We start from the raw sequence: 14,045 nt of genomic DNA on the forward strand, positions 1-14,045 counted from the left end.
TATCCCTAGATTTTTGAAGATAATATAAAGTTTATTTTAGTAACAACCATGAGTCATCACAGAAGCTAATGAACTTGGGAATTCTAGATAAAATCATCCAAGCATATAAAACCTATTTTCCAAGGTTCCTTTTTCTCAGTTCAAGGCCACAAAAATTGGAACGTGATAGAACTTGACTCCTACATTTGCCATATGTCTAAATAATATGAGGTAAAAATGAAGCCAGCAAAGTGTTAAATAAAACATGCTCTGTTCTCCTACCTTGACAAATATACCACAGTAATGACCTATAAAGGCCAAGGTTGAAGTTAGAATTCTCAGACTCCTTGGTGGTCTGTACAGGAATGTGGTAGCAGAGGGAAAGCTGGCCCCAACCCTGGGCCAATCGCCTTCCCCTTCACCCGAGCCCTGTTCTCACATGAGGGGCCTTGCATCCCCTGTGTGGACTTCCTAAGCCCCATTCAAGCTCCATCCACACATCCTCACCCCATTCAGACAGCAGCACTTTGGGTACCGTTTGGCTAAGCAGCCTGCCTTTGAAGATAGAAGAAACCACGCAGGCTCACAGCCATTTGAGGAGGGTCCTCAGTATGCAGTCTGTTCCAGAAGAGAGGGCACAAGCTCTGGGTGGGAAGCGGTGCAGTGCGGGGAAGGCCGGAGAGGCACGTTCTAAAGCACAAGGTCTAGGCAGGGGCCTTCTTGCCCAAATCAACTGCTCAACCAACAGTGGTACATCATGGGCTCTCAGCCCTTTCATTTCAGTCTCAGCCACAGTGAACTGTTCCGTGGAAGCACAGACTTTCCTTGTGCTGTCAGCATCTTACCTCAAGCTCAAGCTCAAGCCAGACTTTCTGCCCCAAGGTCATCTCCAACACACACAAATGCAGCCCGGAAATACCAGGAAGTTCACAGCCTAGGAGGAAACCTCAACTAGTCCAGGTCAGAAGCAGGTGGGCAAAGCTTTCCATTTTTTTCAGGTGGACAATTCTGAACAGCTTTCCCTGGGCTTCTTTTGAGATCCCGGTGGAAACAAGCCCACCGCTCACAGCAGCAACCTCAGCAGCCCACCCTGGTCTCACCTTTTCCTCCTTCCCTGTCTCACTCTCTTGCTTCCTGGTATCACCACCCAAATAAACCACCCACACCCCTCAGTCTCTGCTTTGGGGGTACTCAGAGGAATAAAGGGACAAATCCAGAAAACAGAAGGACCAGCCCCTTCCAAGAACAATCACATCATCGACACAATCTCACTGGTGACCTTTACCAACGATCATGTAAGCACGTTTCCTAAGGGGAAAGTGTCCTTGACATTTATATTACAACCTAAACTCTTACTAAAGAGGTCTTTTGTTTGGTTTTATTTTTCTTGGAGGGGGTGGTCCCTTTGCTTTTTCCTCTACCTCAGTGTCTAAATTCCTCATGTGACGCCTCACTTTCCTGGTTAAAATTTCCCCGAATTGACTGTGGCCTGTTGGGAGACAGGATGGAAGGAGCTGCTTATGGAAAATGAACAAGAAGGGGGAGCAGACCAAAGGCGAAAAGCTGCGACTAATTTTGACATCAAAGATGCCAATGAGGGGCTTCCCTGGTGGTGCAGTGGTTCAGAGTCTGCCTGCCGATGCAGGGGATGCGGGTTTGTGCCCCGGTCCGGGAGGATCCCACATGCCGCGGAGCGGCTGGGCCTGTGAGCCATGGTCGCTGAGCCTGTGCGTCTGGAGCCTGGGCTCCGCAACGGGAGAGGCCACAACAGTGAGAGGCCCACGTACCGCAAAAAAAAAAAAAAAAAAGATGCCAATGAACATGACAAAGTGCAAACAGCACTTTTTACAGCTGACCATCATGCTGAAGACTGTGGACTCCAGATTTTCCTGGACAGTCCCATTTCAAATTTTTGACATGAGATTTGGAAACACATTCCTCTTGTCAGACCATTGTCCAGATTTAAGCTTCAGAAAATAGGGTCCCAGACCATCCACGGCTGTGGCCAGGCGAGGGGCTACTTGCTGTCGCCTGGGTACCTTGTGTGAATCCGGGGCCTCCTATGGGGCACGTAGCATCCAGGGCCTGGGTGCCCATGAGAAGGGGCTCTTTGACAAGGCCAGTCAACACCTCTTCTTGCACAGCCTGGCCCTGTTAGGTGTGCGCCACTGCAGAAAGCCCCTCTGGGCCGGGTTATTACCAGCCTCTAGAACCACCTTATTCTTCACCAGCTTTTATTAATGGCTCTGAGTAGAGACCCCTTTGCCCAGACTTTGGCCCCCGTGGGAGGGAGCCTGCTACCTGGGGCTGGCTTGCCTTGACTCTTTGACAGCTTACTTCTGTTCAATTTCCGGCAATTTTTTGAGTTGGAGCAGGCAGAGGATTAAAAGAGAAAAGCAAATTAAAAAAAAGAAAAAGCAAAAGAAAATAGGGTCACCATGCAATAGGAGGCCTAGTTAGGGTCATGGGGCTCTTCTTCCTCACAGCCTGATTCTGCCCTGAGGCCTTCAGCCACTCCTGACCTGAAGGTGAACCTGATCACCTCCTATTTCCATCCACATTTCAAAACCAAAAATGGGGTGGGTGGCAGAGAGAAGATCAACCTGGGAAACCAGTCGTCTTAGAGCCGGAAGCAACCTTTGACTAATTCCTCACTTAAAACATGAGATTCTGTCATCGGATTATAGTCTAAGGTAATGTATTGGAGTTTTCTATAGATTTGGAAAAAAGAATCCTAAAACCTGAAATGGTTGCACATTGCTATTCAATAACGTTTTCTACAAGCAAGGGGCTATTTTGTACAGACTGGTGTGGAGGGATACTGCAAGGTGTAACCGGAGGGAATTGATTTCATTACCTGTGCTGCCCCCTAGTGGTGGAGGTAAAAAGGCACACCCAGGACAGGACACAGGCATTAGGGCCTCCAGGAAACAGACATTTACAGACATGAGAATAGACAATTACCCATCATTAGAAACAATGCCACAATAACCTAGGTTTTGTCCTCCTCTTCAGAAATTAGAATAGCATCCATATGATTATGAATAAACACCTTTTATGTACAAGCACTGGAAAATCACATTTTAACCTTCAACACAAGACCATGGAAAGATGTTTTAAATATTCCAAGTATTATTCAGCAAACATTTATTGAAATGAGCCATGAGCCTGGCACTGTTCTAGGCTCTTGGGATAAAAAGGTGAATAATACAGAGCCTTTGACTAAAAGAACTCACAGTTCTTGCCCCGGAATGAACAATCAACAAATCATTACACAGTGTGATGTGCACGATAATAGGCAGTATAATGATATTTTTCATATTTTCCATCTAAACAATAGCAGTTCAACAAAATGAAAATGGAGGAGTACAGGGATACTCTCTTCCCTCTCCTAATATCTGAAACAAACCTTCCATATCTGCCGCTCCAGGCTCCTCTTTTAAGATGCAAACACCCAAGAAGGCTGATGTCCTTGTCAAAGCCTGAAGTAAGCCTGAGGTCACAAGATGCAACATTCAACAGATAATTTTCCCCATCTTCCATAAACTTTTAAATGTAGTCTTTGAAGACAAAACAAAACAAAAAACCACCACCAAAAAAAAAAAAAACAAAAAACCCACTTGCCTACTAGTCACATTTTAAAAAACACCTATTCACTTTACCACTTTATTATTTTTCCAATATCAGTGTAGTAGCAACAAATTGTCTTTTTACAATAATATTATTAACAGCATCAAACACGAGAGATATCAGAGAAGAAAAACTAACTTGCTAGATATAGGATTGCCAGAACAAAACAATGGAAAGGGAAAACTTTTAAAACAGGCCAAATTACAAATTAAATAGAAAATAGTTGGAAGTGTGGTAATGAAGCAAACAGAAAAAACTTAGCAAGCAGTATTGGGAAAAGAAAATAGTGTCCAGAGCTCTGGGTGTCTTTGTCATCAAAATGGAAGATGGAAAAGAGGCAATATGCATTGATCCAACTGTGTTAACAAATTTCAGTAAAAAGCAAATTGAGGGACTTCCCTGGTGGCGCAGCTGTTAAGAAACCGCCAGCCAATTCAGGGGACATGGGTTCGAGCCCTGGTCTGGGAGGATCCCACATGCCCAGGAACAAATAAGCCTGTGTGCCACAACTACTGAGCCTGCGTATAGAGCCCACGTGCCTAGAGCCCAAGCTCTGCAACAGGAGAAGCGACCGCAATGAGAAGCCCGCGCACCTCAACGAAGAGTAGCCCCACTCGCCGCAACTAGAGAAAGCCCACGTGCAGCAACAAAGACCCAATGCAGACATAAATAAATAATTTTTTTAAGTAAAAAAAAAAGTAAATTGAAATATATTCATCCTCAGTAGGTAAACAAAAGGAATAATGCTTTAGATTTGGGCAAATTTGGTTAAAAAGATGGAAGCAATTTTGAACCATTTAAAAAGAAAGAATCAGGCCAAAATTTAGGATTAATTTAATTGGGATTTAATTAGTAATTTAGGGGGAAATGTTACCTAAACAAGTGATAACCAAGGAATGACAGACACATTCTAAAATATCAAAAGCTAACAATGTCTTCATGTCGGTGTCTCTGAGAAAGGACTAAAAATGATAGTTTTCACTTTTAAAGAAGGTTGAATGAAGTTGGATCACAGAATCTACCTCCCTCAATACCTAATGATATAAATCACCCCAAAAGAAACAGCATAATTGCCTTGGAGTAACCAACATGGAAAAGGGTATAATGCCAGGCTATAAACTTCAGAAGGAGATGTTGGTTAATGATAGAGAAAAAAATTTTTGACAAGGCTCTGCCAGGTATCAAACCTACTCTCATCAACAAAATGAGTCCAGAGCCATTGGACAGCACAGGTGCAGAGTCTAGGACCACAAAACCATAAGGACTTCCAAGAATGTTCACTGTTGTCTCAAAATGAAAAAAAAAAAAAAAAAGAAATGAAAATTAATAAAAATTTCATTGCTGTATTATTAAAATCCCTTCAGATATTTTTATAGGAAAATTATATGTAATGTGAAATATGTGATCCTTTTAACATGTTTGATACAGTAAAGAACAAGAGTGTCTCTAAAATCGAAGACCTGCCATAATTTCTAAGAGGCCCTGCTACTATTTTCTGTATTGAGAAGAAGGGAACTGAGGGAATAGCTTTTTCTAGTCATGGAGTGAAAAAAAATTGTTCTAAAGGTCAGCATTGACTTCACTTTTGCTTCAGTTATTTTTTTCTGTTAAATTCAAACAAAATATGACAACTCAAAAAATTTTTTTTAAATCTTGCTGGATAGACTCCACAGGAGAGTGTAAATGACAGAAAATTAAAAACTTAAGAACAGTGACTAGAAATTACTCAACCTGAAAAACAGAGAGAAAATATTTTTGGGGAAAAAAAAAATGAACAGAGCCTCAGGGACCTGTGGAACAATAGCAAAAGTTATACTACTTGTGTCATTGGAGTCCCAGAAGGAGAGAGAAAGAATGGGGAACTGAAAAAAACATTTGAAGAAATAATGACTGAAAGATGTAAACCTGTTGATTCACAGAACTGAATGAAATCCAAATCAAAGAAATCCATGCCAAGACACATTGTAATCAAACATCTGAAAACCAAAGACAAAGGAAAAAATCTAAATGCAATCAGAGAAAAATGACACATTTCCTATAGGGGAACGGCAATTCAAATAACAGCAGATTACTCATCTGAAACCATGAACCATGGAGGTTGGCAGGAAGTGGCACAACATTTTTCAAGTAATAAAAGAAAGGAATAGGTGATGTGAATTCTGTGTCCAGAGAAACCATCCTCAGGAAGGAAAAAGAAATAGACATCCTCAGATGAAAGAAAACTAAGACAATGTGTCACCAGCAGACGTACCCTTAAAGAATGGTGAAAGGCAGTTCTCCAGATAGAAAATGATAACAGAAGAAGGCCTGGGATTTCAGAAAGAAAGAAAAGGGGCTTCCCTGGTGGTGCAGTGGTTAAGAATCCGCCTGCCAATGCAGGGGACGCGGGTTCAAGCCCTGGTCCGGGAAGATCCCACATGCCACGGAGCAACTAAGCCCGTGCGCCACAACTACTGAGCCTGTGTGCCACAGCTACTGAAGCCCACACTCCTAGAGCCTGTGCTCCGCAACAAGAGAAGCCACCGCAGTGAGAAGCCGGCACACTGCAATGAAGAGTAGCCCCCGCTCACCGCAACTAAAGAAAGCCCGTGCACAGCAACAAAGACCCAACACAGCCATAAATAAATTAATTAATTAAAATTTATTTAAAAAAAAAAAAGAAAGAAAAAAAACAGCAAGGGAATGGGTAAAAATATGGGTAAATATAGTAAGCTATCCTTCTCATGAGTTTCTGAAATCATATTTGATGGTTGAAGCAAAAATTAAAACAGCGTCTATTTGGTGCTCAATATATGTAAAAGAAACACTTAAAAGAATTATGTTCTAAAAGTAGGGGGTTAAAAGGACCTAAATGGAAGTAAGTTTTCAATACTTCACTTGCAGTTAAACATCAAAATCAATAGATTGTGATGTCATGTATGTATCTTGTAATACCTAGAGCAACCACAAAGAAAGGTATACAAAGCAATATGCTCAAAAAAAGTGCAAATCAAACAAGATGGAATCCTGAAAAAAGAGGCCAGGCACCCCACAAAAAAACAAGAAAAGAGAAATAGGAAACAAACAGAAAACAAATAATAAAGTAGCAGACTTCAGCTCCAACATTTCAATAATTGCTTTAAAGGGAAACGGTCTACACATACTAATTAAAGGGCAGAGATTAGTAGAATAGATTTTTTTAAAATTAACTAATTTATTTATTTAGTTTTGGCTGCGCTGGGTCTTCGTCGATGCGCGAGGGCTTTCTCCAGTTGCGGTGAGCGGGGGCCGTTCCTCATCACGGTGCGCGGGCCTCTCACTGTCGCGGCCTCTCCCGTTGCGGAGCACAGGCTCCGGACGCGCAGGCTCAGTAGTTGTGGCTCACAGGCCCAGTTGCTCCACGGCATGTGGGATCCTCCCAGACCAGGGCACGAATCCGTGTCCCCCGCATTGGCAGGCAGATTCCCAACCACTGCGCCACCAGGGAAGCCCCAGAATAGATTTTTAAAAAGAAAAGAAAGTGTAATCCAACTATGTGCTGTCTACAAGAAACTCACTTCAAACACAATGACATAGGTAATTTGAAAGTAAAAGGATAAAAACAGATTTGTCAAGCTAACATGAAAAATAGTGAAAGCAAGAGTAGTGGTATATTGATAACAGAAAAAAATTAAATGGACTTCCCTGGTGGTGCAGTGGTTAAGAACCCACCTGCAGGGGACACGGGTTCGAGCCCTGGTCTGGGAAGATCCCACATGCCACGGAGCAACTAAGCCTGTGCACCACAACCACTGAGCCTGTGCTCTAGAGCCCGCAGGCCACAACTACTGAGCCCACGAGCCACAACTACTGAAGCCCGCGTGCCTAGAGCCCGTGCTCCGCAACAAGAGAAGCCACCACAATGAGAAGCCTGCGCACCGCAACGAAGACTAGCCCCCACTTGCCGCAACGAGAGAAAAGCCCGCGCACAGCAATGAGGACCCAACGCAGCCAAAAATAAATAAATAAAATAAATTTATTAAAAAAAAAATTTAAAGAGGGTTATTATATAATGATTTTTAAAAATCCACCAAGAAGACATAGAGACACTAAATGTGTATGTACCAAACAATAGAGCTTTAAAATTCAATTAAGTGTAAAACTTTTAATCAAAATTAGCATTATAGTGTTACCATTTATTCAGAATTACTTTAGTCTATCCACCCTTCCATCATCTATCTTTCAGTCTTCCTGTTTATCCGTCTATGAGCCCAGAGGGTGAACGGCATGTATTTTCCTCTATTAACGATGGTGGTTTGTAGGCTGTGGGGTTGGGAATGGCTCTTTACCATCTTCTTCATCCTTGCTATGATCGTTGATTTTTTATTAGATGAGCACTTTTTAGAAAAGTAAAGTCATAGAAATAAGCAACTAAATTAAAGTAAAATAATATATAAATTAATTTGTTCAGTGTTTAAACTTTTTATTGGCACTCTGTTAGATTCAAATTAGATTTTGGAATAGTATCTCACAGAAGGCAGATGTGCTCAACTTAGGTTAACTCTGCCTTTGCCTGTGGTTTAATTTAAGCAATTTGCTTTTGTAAAGGGACACAGATCCAACCTATTTTAAATATATGTAAATGCTTATTTATTTAATTAAAATGAGATAGTGTCAAGTACTCATTTGAATAACGCAGAGCATCTTGATCTGTGTTCTGGGGGACCGTGTGTTATATGTGTGTGGAGATTACTGATGCTCTCAGCCATCAGGGAGGCCTCAGTTTGGCCTGGAGCCCTGGGCATTTATCTTAGGCCACAAGCATTGTTGTCCGTTAACCCCTATCTGCTATAGAAATGTTATTTTCTGTGCGTGCTATGATTTAAAAAAAAGGAGCTGGGCGATTTATCACACCCTAATGCATAAGTCATGTTGGTCAATGAAGGTGAAGCTTCTTCTGAATTAACAAGAAACCTCACTAATATTTATGCCAATTTAAATATAATTAAACAGAGCAACTGATTATTAAGTAAAACAACTCATTTGAATTGCAGAATTGTAAGGTTGTAGGTTACATTTCACAGATCATAGCAATAATCTAAGTCTATCATTAAGACAAGAGCCAAGAACATCCAAGACATTATTAAAGAGGAAAGAGAAGAAATTTACCCTGCCCAACATCCGAACTTTTATGAAGCTACAGCAATTAAGACAGTGTGTTATTTCTACAAAGATAAACAAACTGACCAATGAAACTGGCCCATGAAGGAGAATACAGAACTCCCAAACAGTCCTCACATATTTAATCTTTGATATAAGATGTAGATGGCATGGCAGATCAGCAAGGAAAGGAGGGATTTTTCAATAAGCACAACTAGAAAAAAATTGTTACTGGTATAGGGAAAAAATGAAATTATAGTCCTAACTCCCTCCATATACAAAAATTAATTCCAGAGGATCATTCTTCTTTTTTTTAAACATCTTCATTGGAGTATAACTGCTTACAATGTTGTGTTAGTTGCTGCTGTATAACAAAGTGAATCAGCCATATGTATACATATATTCCCATATCTCCTCCCTCTTGTGTCTCCCTCCCAATCCTACCCCTTTAGGTGGACACAAAGCACTGAGCTGACTCCCTGTGCTATGCGGCTGCTTCCCACTAGCTATCTATTTTACATTTGATAGTGTATATATGTCCATGCCACTCTTTCACTTCATCCCAGCTTGCCCTTCCCCCTCCCCGTGTCCTCAAGTCCATTCTCTACGTCTGTGTCTTTATTCCTGTCCTGCCCCTAGCTTCTTCAGAACCTTTTTTTTGTTTTTTTTTAGATTCCATATATATGTGTTAGCATACGGTATTCGTTTTTCTCTTTCTGACTTACTTCACTCTGTGTGACAGTCTCTAGGTCCATCCACAGAGGATCATTCTTAAATGTCAGAAGCAAAATGTTAAAATGTTTAGTAGAAAGTAGAAGCAAGTGAGATGCAAAAATGCATTTAACTATTAAAGGAGATTAAAATTTTGGACTATAGCAAAATTAAGAAATTCTTTCATCAAACGGTGAAAAGAGAAACTATAAAATGGAAAAAGATATTTGCAGCACATAAAACCTACAAAGCATTAACATGTCAGCACAGTTTAAGGAGCTCTTACAAATTAATGAAAAACAACAATAGAAAATTGGCAAAAGACATTAATAGGAGTTTCACAGAGAGGAAACATCCAGCCAATAAACACATAAAAAATTGCTCAATCTCAGTAATTAGGAAAATGAACAATGAGACGTTTTGCGTCTATTCTATTGGCAAATATTAAGAAGTTTGACAATACCAAATATGGAGAGATTGTGGATCAAATATGAAGAGAAAGCTATTTATTATTTGGTCAGAGTTTAAATTAGAACCACCACTTTGGAAAACAATTTGGATTATCTCATGAAGTTGAGCATTCTCATACTTTATGACAGAAAAATTCCTCTAAGTATAAGCTGTAGGGAAACTTGCCCATGTGTACTGGAAGACAAAAAAAAACCAACAAAAAAAACCCCTCACATAGTGCCATTCATAATAGCAAAAATCTGGAAATAAACCAAATGTTCATTCATAAGAGAATGGGTAAATTAACGGGAGAATGGATATAAGTTATACATTTAAAAAAGAAAAACAACCAAGCAATATGTTGCTTAAGCAATCATATATATGCGATAAAACATTTTTGTGAAAGCCCAGGAATCATAAGCATAAATTCAGGGCAGTGGTTACCCCTGGGCTGGAGGGTATGAAGCAAGGAGAAGAACAGGGGTAGAGCAGATGTTAGTAGATGTTAGGCCAGAGTTCTTGTTCTTGGGTTGTGTGGTGGGTTCACAGGTGATCACTGGTTTATTCAAATGCACTCAAATATATTTACATAGAGGCCCAGGAACAGTCAAGGATGACCTAGGAACCAAGATGTGCCATGAACCAAGGATTATGATGAATCCATTTTGTGTACTTTAAGTCATTTTAAAAACAGAGAAAAGTAAACCAACAGAAAAGGATTTTTAACAAATGGAATATTGGGCTTCTTGTCATTTTCTTATTCTACAATTCTTCATTACCTCTTTAGCAATGTTTTATTTTAAATTTGATTCCTTGTAAGATTTCTTACCTTTGGTTCTTCAGATTTCTTTTCCAACTCTATTCTTAAATATATAGTGTTCACTATTTGTTAGTATCCAGGTGAGAAAATTCAGAATATGTACTTTTATTTTTAAAATTATTTATTTATTTATTTGGCTGTGCCGGGTCTTAGTTGCAGCATGCGGGATCTTTTAGTTGCGGCATGCGGGATCTTTAGCTGCAGCATGTGAACTCTAAGCTGCAGCTTGTGGGATCTAGTTCCCTGACCAGGGATCAAACCCGCTGCATTGGGAGTGCAGAGTCTTAGCCACTGGGCCACCAGGGAAGTCCCCAGAATATGTGCTTTTAAAGGTTCAGTTCCTGCAACATGTTCTAAGTATTCATGTTTCATGTAAACTATTATTTCCTTTCCAATTGTAACTGTCATCTAGAACACAGTGGCACTATACTTACTCTACAAGTGTTTGGGTGGATTTTTAAAGTAGCCTAAGGTAGGATTAAATGCTAGTTTCTAACAATACAGATTCATCAATGGCCTAGCACACCAATCTTCAGTTGCTAATTATCTCTGTTTTTTTCCACTGAGTTGAAAAGGGAAAGTACAAACTCTGTGAAGTTAGACTAGTTGTGTTACCCATAACATTTGGAGGGCTTTGTTCTTTCAGCCTTTTGCTGTTCAACTGTCACACGCAGCATCTTAGGTGAAAAGGTCCTCTTGTATGGGGATTTTCCCATAGTGCCTTGTGATGCATGAGCGCAGACCCTGCCTTTAGAAGCATTTAAGTATTTTGTATATCAGTGTGACAATTAAAGGAACAAATTATTATTGTATGTTTAGTTCCTGAAGATAAGACCACAGTGACAGTAATGAGGTCAAGACATGGTATCCAGAGAGGGTGAGACTTGGTCTTTAAGAGTGAATTCCCTTTACCTCTCTGCCATGATTCATTGACCAGAAAGTTTAGATGGAGCAATGCAGCAAATAACAAATATCCTGGTGTGTAATCACTATCGTGTGCTGCTGATACATGTGATGGTCACTAGACCTGTCTTCCTGTTGACAACAGGTAGGTTGAAGAAAATGTCTCCTTGGGGATTTTCTTGAGTCTTTAAATTGTATCAGAATGAACTTACTTAGAGTTCAGGAAGCTTGGAACACAGGTTGAATTTTAGTCTTTGGCAGGTCTAGGTTAGAGTAACGGGCCTGTCCTTTGTCCTTGTAGCCTCAGGTCACCCTTGGGAAAACACCATGATGCCACTACTGATTTTGAACTTGATGGAGAGTGGGTTGCTAACCCCTGTGTCTAGGGAGAAAAAGAGACATTAATGCCAAGAGTTATGAAATGAGTGGGACTGACATCTGCTTATTATGGGAGGTAGGGGTTTAAGATATAAGAACTTAGGATTTGACAGCCATATTCGTTCGTGGGGCTTGATAAAACCCTGTCCAGTGACCTTTAGGCAATGTGAAAACTGATTAACCCAAATGTGAAACCAGTGTTATCTCACGATCATCCAGAACAATTGGTAGAGCTCTCTTACTTGTGAATGAAATATCACACCTCAGAGGTATTGTTATAATCCAACACAGCACCATTCAGCTCACGTCTATTCTTCCAGAAGTGCCTGAAATACCCAAAATCCTATAAATTAACATTTCATATGGCGAGAGTGCCTGTCTTTTTTAAGCTATAGATTTCATATTTATAAGCGCTACAGGCAGGGCCAGTTTTGGGGGGTTTTTAAAATTTATTTACTTTTGGTTGCGTTGGGGCTTCATTGTTGCACAGGGGCTTTCTCTAGTTGCGACGAGCGGGGGCTACTCTTCGTTGCGGTGCATGGGCTACTCTTCGTTGTGGTGTGCGGGCTTCTCATTGCGGTGGCTTCTCTTGTTTCGGAGCCCGGGCTCTAGGTGCACGGGCTTCATTAGTTGTGACACGCGGGCTCAGTAGTTGTGGCTCACGGGCTCTAGAGTGCAGGCTCAGTAGTTGCGGCGCACAGGCTTAGTTGCTCCGTGGCATGTGGGATCTTCCCGGACCAGGGCTCAAACCCGTGTCCTCTGCCTTGGCAGGCAGATTCTTAACCACTGCGCCACCAGGGAAGTCCAGGGCCAGTTTTTTTGTTTTTTGGTTTTTTTTTTTTTGGTGGTACGCGGGCCTCTCACTGCTGTGGCCTCTCCCATTGCGGAGCCCAGGCTCCGGACGCGCAGGCTCAGCGGCCATGGGTCACGGGCCCAGCCGCTCCGTGGCATGTGGGATCTTCCCGGACCGGGGCACAAACCCATGTTCCCTGCATCGGCAGGCTGACTCTCAACCACTGCGCCACCAGGGAAGCCCCAGGGCCAGTTTTAACACAGATCATAGCAAGTTTATTTTTCAAAATGCAATTTTGATATTTTACTATTCCTGTTGGGTAGTGGAGGCATTGTTGATGTATAGGGCTTTACAAAATGTTTACACCATCCCATAAAAATCCCACTCGCTCTTAATGGACAAGGTGTTTCAAATGTTGGAATACAGTCTTTTAAAACTTGCTGAATAAGTATTTGAATGTGAGCTGCTTCTACCCATCCTGAAAAGATACTAGAGCATATATCTATAAGGATAACATTTTATTTACTGGAGCATATATCTATAAGGATAACATTTTATTTGAATAGATCGTCTGAATAATTACAAATATCCTTCCAGGAGAAGGATGAGCTACCTTCTTTGTCTTTAAGGTTTTTCTCTTACTGTAAGCTTGAAAAATAGGGCAGTTCTGACAGTCCTGGTGAGCTCCACCGGCAAAACTGTAGAGCATGTTACTCACATCTAATTATTCACAGAACCCCTTCTTTGTTCCTGTGTGCCAAGCTGTGAGTTAAATTAGTGGGAGATGGAAGTAATTTTTTGGCAGTACCAAGTGGCCATCGAGGGAGTGCCAAAGATAATTTGGGAACAAAGTCACCCTAACAGATTCCTAAGTATTTTCCCCCACTGAATTTAGTGTTGTCAGAGAAGACTGGTCATTTTTTTAATTCCAGGGTCCAATCTGGGGACAAGGAATAGCAATGACTTGTGTTAGCGACCTAGCAATTTAATCGTCACAGAGGTGGTCATAGAAGGGCCATTTGGACATCTCACCTCCTGCGCAAGTGAGACACCCTTATGGTTTTATAACCATCATTACCTCAAAGCATAGCCAGTGCCATTGAAAATGTTAACACGTTTTTTTTTTTAAGAGGAAACAGTACTCACTTGAGGAAGAAGAGGTTCTGCTGCCTGGGTGCCCTTGGTGTTCAGCTCAGTGTGGAGCGAGGTCGTTTCCTGTCATGTTGGCTTGAGTGGGCTGGTTATTGTCTAAAAGTTTTCTGT

This window comes from Tursiops truncatus, chromosome 21, assembly GCF_011762595.2.
Source record: "Tursiops truncatus isolate mTurTru1 chromosome 21, mTurTru1.mat.Y, whole genome shotgun sequence".
In the NCBI taxonomy this organism is placed as follows: Eukaryota; Metazoa; Chordata; class Mammalia; order Artiodactyla; family Delphinidae; genus Tursiops; species Tursiops truncatus.